Below are 6,765 nucleotides of genomic sequence, written 5' to 3'. Positions count from 1 at the left end.
CCCGCCGCCAGGCCACGCCCCTCGCCCGGCTCCGGACGTTGGAGCAACAAGTGAAGTCCGGGAAGGGCTGGAATTTCGCGGGCGCGCGCCCTGCCAACTGTACACCCCGTGGGCGACCCCTGTACGACGCCGGATCCAGCCAAGGGACGCCCCTCCCTGCCAGGGACCCTAGGAATTCGGCCCTGTGAGGTGAGTGTGATCCTGGGGTCCCCCGCCCTTCTTTCTCCAGTGGCCAGATCGAGGCCGTGGGAACTCAGAGAGCATTGCGTGATGCCTCCCGCGTGTCAGGGGCCACCCCTCCCCCCTCCTCCCCCTCCGCCCCTCCTCACCCTCTCCCCACTCTGCGTGAGGGTGATGGAGCCAACTTGGACCCAGCATTATGAGCAACTTGCCCTGACCTGTGTCATGCCACTTTATCCTCCCAGCACTGTGTATCACTTTATCCTCCCAACACTGTGTATCCCTTTATCATACCCATTTTACAGATGAGAAAACCGAGGCCCAGAGACAGTCATCCAGGGACAGTGCAGGGGCCAACTCTTGGATCTCTGACTCCTGGATCAACCCCTTCCTGAAGGTGCTCACTTGGATTTTCACCACCCCCCACCAAAAAAAAAAATCCTTTATTCTCTTCTCTTCGTCTATAAACCAAGGTCTCAAACTCAGATGGCCCCAGGGGTCAGGCAGGAGGTAAATGCCTCTGCTAAAAAAGTGACAGCATGCCCTGCCTAGAGGGAGCAGAGCTTTACCTTGGGGGAGACCCACCCACGTATTCACAGATCCGTGGGGATTCCAGACTGTAGACAAAGTGTCCTGCCTCTTAAAAAAAAAAACCTCTGGACCAAATAAAACCCAATGGAGCCATATCCAGTCCAGGGGCCACAAGTTTGCCACCTCTGCTAAATTATCTGTGTTGGGGTGGGAATTCTGGAACCTCCGGAAAGAACATGGAAATAATTGGGTGTCTGTGACTAGTGCATTTTTTTTCTTTTTTTTGAGAGGGTCTGTACTAGCACTGTGTGATAGAGCTTTCTGAGATTAGAGGAATGTTCTAGAACTCTGTGCCACCCAATATAGTGGCCACTGGCACCATATGGCTGTTGCCCACCAAGAAACTGAATATACATATTTAAATAACCACATGCAGCCTGTCCGATTCCTAAGTGACTCTGAAACCCACAAATGATTAAAGCAGTTATATAAAATTATAGCAGATTAAAATTTCACATTTGCGGCAGGCCTTTTTTCCCACTCATTCATTCATTTTTCCTACTCATGCATTCAACAATTCTTCCTGAGCTGCTGTGCTGGGGAGGGGAGCACAGAAGTGAGTAAAATAGATCCCAGCCTTGTGATGCTCACCACCCAGTGGGGAAATGGATGATAAACTAGATAAATGAGTGAAATGCATAACGGGTCAGGTGTTGGTAAATGCTACCAAGAAAAGCAAAGAACTGGGATTGAGAATGTGGGGGCTACACTTTTTAGTAGGGTGGTCAGGTGTGGCCTTTCAGAGTGCCATTTGAGCACAGAAATGAGGGAGGAGAGGAGGGAGCCCCATAGAGATCTGGAGAAGAGTATTCCTCATGACGGCAACAGCACGTGCAAAGGCCCTGAGGCTGAACCACGCCTGGTGGATTGGAGATGCAGCCAAAACCCTACGTGGCTGAGGCAGAGTGAGGGGAGGGAGTGCACTGGAGGAGAACGGTCTGCGATGTGTAGAGCTCAGAGAGGTAAAATGACTTGTCCAAGGTCACACAGCTGGAAAGTCACCGGGAGATATGCCTGGTAGCCTTCAGCTTCCAAGTGGCCTTCAGTGCTGGGATGTGGTCAAAATATCCCTGGTCAAGGGGATGTAACTCAATTCTGATCTGGAAAATAAAGTCCTGATGATTTTGCCCCACATCTTCTGAACAAAAGGAGAGCAGCCTCGCTCACCTTCTTCCCTGGTGTGGAGATCAACCCCACCTCCAGTCCCTTGTGAGCCCAGTCAAGGGTGCACGTGTAGGTGGGGGAGGGGAAGGAAAGGTGGCCACACCATCAGCTCTTAGCACCACTGCCCCTTCCTCCTGGAAGCCTTCCTGCCTGCCTCCCCAGGCTCCCCCAGGCTAAGGTTGCCAGATAAAATACAGAATTCCCGATTAAATTTGAATTTCAGGTCAACAACAAATACCTTTTGGGGGTTTAAGTGTATTCCATGCAATATTTGAGATATACTTATACTAAAAAATTATTAATTGTTGATCTGAAATTCAAATTGAGCTGGGCATCCTATTTATTTTGTTGTTTTTACTAAACCTGACAACCCTACCCCCAAACCCATGTCCACTTCTCTGCCCCAGCCATGTCTTCATGAAAACTCTTTCACTTCCCAGCCTTGGGGGGCTCCTTGAGGACAGCACCTGTCCAGGAGTCCTAGGGTGGGAGGTAAGAAATAGCTGCTGTTTCTGAGCTATTTCATTACGTTATTCAGAGGCCAGATTTGGATTTCCCCCATTTTCTGGATGAGGAAGCTGAATAATCAAGAGGTGATGTAGTTTTCCCTGGGACACACAGCCACAAATGGGTGGCTGCGGGATTTGGACCCAAGGTCTTTGTTTCTAAGTTCACTGCCTGCTGCTTCCTCCTCCTCTTCCTCCTCCTCCTTTTCCTCCTCTCCATCCCCTTGCAGTGGAAAGGCTCTGAAAACTCCCCAGAACTTTTCCACTGAAACCTAGGTGAGGGAGAGGCAGGCAAGCAGTGTGCCACAAGGCGGCGCTGCTGGTCCCAGATTGGTGTCCTGGTCAATCTGCCTTCTGACCCTCCCTCCGTCCATCCATCCATCCATCCATCCGTCCATCCATCCATTTATCAAGCATCTCCTATGATGTGTGAGCCAGGCCTGGCTGTGAGGACCCAGCGATTCACTGGATATTCAGTTATTCAGCACAACAATTATTAAGTGCCTGCTGTATGCCAGGCCGCTGCCAGGCAGCTGTGGGGACCCAGTCTCGACCGCTGCCTTTGCAGTACTCATAGTCCAGTGGGGAGACCCACGTGGGATCAGCAGGGCCCCTTTAAGAACTTGATGGGGGAATTCCCTGGCGGTCCAGTGGTTAGGACTCCAGGTTTCCACTGCAGGGTTCAATCCCTGGTCAGGGAACTAGGATCCCACATGCCACGAGGTGTGACCAAAAAAAAAAAACAAACAAAACAACAACAGCAACAAAAAACCTTCACGGGCCTGAGGCACTTGACACCTCCCTTCATGAAAAAATATTACAGATGATCTCTTACAATTGAATTGGTATTATTTTATTCATTGTTTCTTTTGATTTTAAGAGAAATTAAAATGAAGCCATTTTGTGGGTTCCTGAAAGTGCTGTGGACCCGGGGTCTCCTGTGTCTGATGACAAGTTGCCTCTGGCGACCAGGTGGATAAAACAGAAGTGGTCAGGGCTGTGATGGGGATGCTCAGGCATGGTGGAGCCCAGGGGAGGTGCTGGACTTAGGTGTGGGTGGTGGTCCTGGAAGGCTTCTAGGAGGAGGTGATGTCTAATCTGAGGCCTGAGAGATGAAGTCAGGCGAAGGTACTGGAGAAGCTGTTCCAGGCGGAGGGAACAGAGAGGATGAAGGTGCAGAGTGAGGCTGGAGGGTAGACCGTGGCCAGGGGAGGGGGAGTATCGGTGGGGGAGAGATGGAGCTAGACAGGTTGGCAAGGTCCAGGCTAACAGAGTCCTGAGGGCACTGGGGAGCCACAGAAGGTTCTGGAGCAAGGTCAGCAGGGGCATGTTGGAGCATTCGAAAGCTATCTTGGGCCATCCTGTGGATAAAGGAAACCTGGGAGAGGAACACGAGCCCACCTGCTTCAGGTAAGTCTTGAAAGGTGGAAGGGGGGTGTGCAGGAGGCTGTTCCAGAAACAGTGATGGTTATTCATTCCGGAAGTATTTATTAAACACCTCTTGTGTACCCTGCTCAGGATATAGCAGTGAACCAGAACATCCCTGCCCTCACGGAGCTGACGTCCTGGTTGGGGAGACAGACCACGTGCAACAGTCAATGCATAGTATATTAGAAGATTATAAGAGTTGTGGAGAAAAATAGAGCAGGAAAGGAAAATGGGGAGTCAGGGTGGTTTACAGTTTTAAATAAGCTAGACCAGGGACTTCCCTGGTGGGCCAGTGGGTAAGACTGTGCGCTCCCAATGCAGGGGGCCCGGGTTTGATCCCTGGTCAGGGAACTAGATCCTGCATGCATGCCACAACTAAGAGTATGCATGCCACAACTAAAGTTCCTGTGTGCTGCAACTAAGATCCGGTGCACCCAAATTAAATAAATAAAATTTTTTTTTTTTTTTAAAGGTAGACCAGGGAGACCTCACCGAGGAGGTGACAGTTGAGCCGAGACCTGGAGGAGGGAAGGCTGTTGGACTGTGTAGCTTTTAGGAGGAGGTGTGCTCCAGGCAGCAGTAACAGCATGTGCAAAGGCCCTGGGGCAGGACTGCCTGGTGTGTTGGAGGAACAGCAAGGAACCTGTGTGTCTGGAGCAGAGAACAAGGGGGAAGAGAGGGAGGAGGTAAGGGCAGGGAGGGGACAGGGGCAGGTCGTGCAGGACATTGTGGACCCCGTGGAGGACTTGGGTTTTTACTCTCAGGAAGGTGGGAGCAATGGAGGCCTGTGGGCAGAGGAAGGATGGGACCTGACTCAGGTTGGAGGTGACGGGCCATACCTGGGGACCTGAGAGAACAGGTAGCTTTTGGGAAACCACAGCTCATTTGAGGAGAGGGGGGCTGGGAGTTGGGTATAGGGGTTTGTTGGAGCCCTGCTGGGGAAGGGGCTTCCAATGTTCAGCGGAGGTTTTGGGCCTTTATTGTGGGAGCAGTGGGGAGCAACTGTCGGATTCAGAGCAGAGGAGGGGCCCCGTTCAGATCTCTGGGGATGGAGGCGTGGAACCTTTGAGATTCAGGGAAGGGGGGCCAGATATCTGGGGGACAGGCAGGAACTCATGGCCCCCTCTGCTGAGGATGAGGGGCAGATGGGAGAGAGACTGCAGCGGGAGAGTGACGGGCCAAGGATTGGAAGGTGAGGCTGACACGGGCCTCTGGCTGGGAATCCAGTGATGGGTGAGGGTGGAGGGACAGTGGGACCACCCCTGAGGCTGGGACCAGCAGAGGAGCAAGTCTGGGGGGATGTCGGTAAGCAGTTTTGCTTCTCCCAGAGCCCCTGGCCTCGGGTAGTAGATTTAGCAAATAAAAATATAGGACCCCCAGTTAAATGTGAATTTCAGATACACAGTGAAATTTTTTTTAGCATAAGTATGTCCCAAGTATTGCAAGGGACATACGCTGAGTAATTACTTGTTTACCTGCGGGACCTGTACTTTTTTCTGGCAACCCTACCCCAGCCAGGACAGATCTGCCCACGATGTCCCCCCAAACCGCAGCTCCGGCCAGTGGGTGGACAGCCTGACCGATTGTGGCCCCGATGGCCGGAAGACAAGGTTTTGTCTCCTTGGCCCGCTCGCCACAGGAAGCTGGGGGTCTTTTAACATGCAGGCCCTGGCCTGTCCCCGCCCCCCCGCCTTGGTGGCGCCAGCTGCCCGCTGCCCCCTGTGTGGCTTGGGGGAGGGGAGCTGCTCCCAAAGCCACTGTCCCCTGGGCCGGCCCCTCCCGGGCCGGGGGGGGGGGGTGGGGTGTGGTGTCCCACTGGGTACCCCGGGCCCCGGGGTGCAGGCAGCAGCAAGGCCTCCACGTGGCCTTTGTCCCCCTCCATCCTGGTGGCTCATCCAGCTCGGAGCCCGACATCGGAGGCCCCCTGGCCTTTCTGTGAAGTTCTGCAGGCAGAGCCGGCAGACTTCCTTGTCAGAATGTACTGGAAGGACAGAGGCCTACGGGCAGCTGACCAGGAACCAGATCCCTCAGGACCACAGCCACCCCATCCCAGTGCCCCCATACTGAGTGGCCTTGTGTGGGGTGGCCAGGCCCGGAGGCTCTGGCCCGGCCCTCCGAGTGCCAGCTGCCAGGATGTGCCAGTCACGTTGTCGGGGAAAGAACATGCAGTCCTTGGCTCTCCCGGCCTCCCCTTTGTTCCCGGGAAGAGGAGGGGGCTTCTGTCCTGGCAGCCAGCCCCTCCCCCCTCAAACGGTCCCTTGAGGTGAAGATCGGGGGCACCTCGGGTCTGGGGGTTCTGGCCGGAGAGGGTCCCTTGTCACCCAGCATGGCAGAGGAGTCCCCTCCCCCCCAGCCAGCCCTGCCTGCTCAGAGCTCCTGTGTCCGGACCTTGGGGGAGGCCAGGTCACCCCCTTGGGATTGGAATGCCGGAGGTGGCAGCAGCGGGGGGGTTGGGGGGGACATTCCCAGCGGGACAGGCGCCGTGGTGGCAGCTGCTGGCCCCCGCCTGTCCTGCGTCCCCTAAGTTGGAGGCTGCAGCTGGCGCGGGTCGCTTTGGTTTAGGGGGGGATGTTATTTTTGGGGTGGCGGCAAAGGAGCGTGAGAGGCGCCTCCACCCAGGGCAGGAAGTGGGGCGGCCCCAGCTGCGTTCTCCCGTTGGCACACCTGGCCCAGCGGGCACTGGCGGCCACCGCACAGGAAGTGTTCCCAACGCCCGCCTGTGTGGTCCCCCAATCGGAGGCCCGGAGGGGAGGTGGCCAGCAGGGAGGGTGCAGGGGCCCGCTGTTGTGAGCCAGAATCTTCCAGAAGACCCCCCACTGGGGTAGCGACGGTGCCTCTGGAGTGAGTGCTTACTGTGGCTGATACCGGTTATAGACGTTAATCCAGAGACTTCGGG

The 6,765-nt window shown here is 54.9% G+C and overlaps 1 long non-coding RNA gene across 1 annotated transcript; it reads left to right on the top strand.

Moving 5' to 3' along the window:
• The first annotated feature begins 22 nt into the window (after window positions 1–22).
• LOC309622930 lies at window positions 23–3,201 on the top strand. The gene is made up of 2 exons (XR_014241211.1): window positions 23–189; window positions 486–3,201. It is a non-coding gene; the product is annotated as an uncharacterized lncRNA (long non-coding RNA).
• Window positions 3,202–6,765: the final 3,564 nt, after the last annotated feature.

Source organism: Balaenoptera borealis (genome assembly GCF_965194805.1).
Source record: "Balaenoptera borealis genome assembly, chromosome: 2".
Classification (NCBI taxonomy): domain Eukaryota; kingdom Metazoa; phylum Chordata; class Mammalia; order Artiodactyla; family Balaenopteridae; genus Balaenoptera; species Balaenoptera borealis.
Note: the sequence above shows the minus strand (reverse complement) of the source record. Positions and strands in the feature narration are given on the sequence as shown.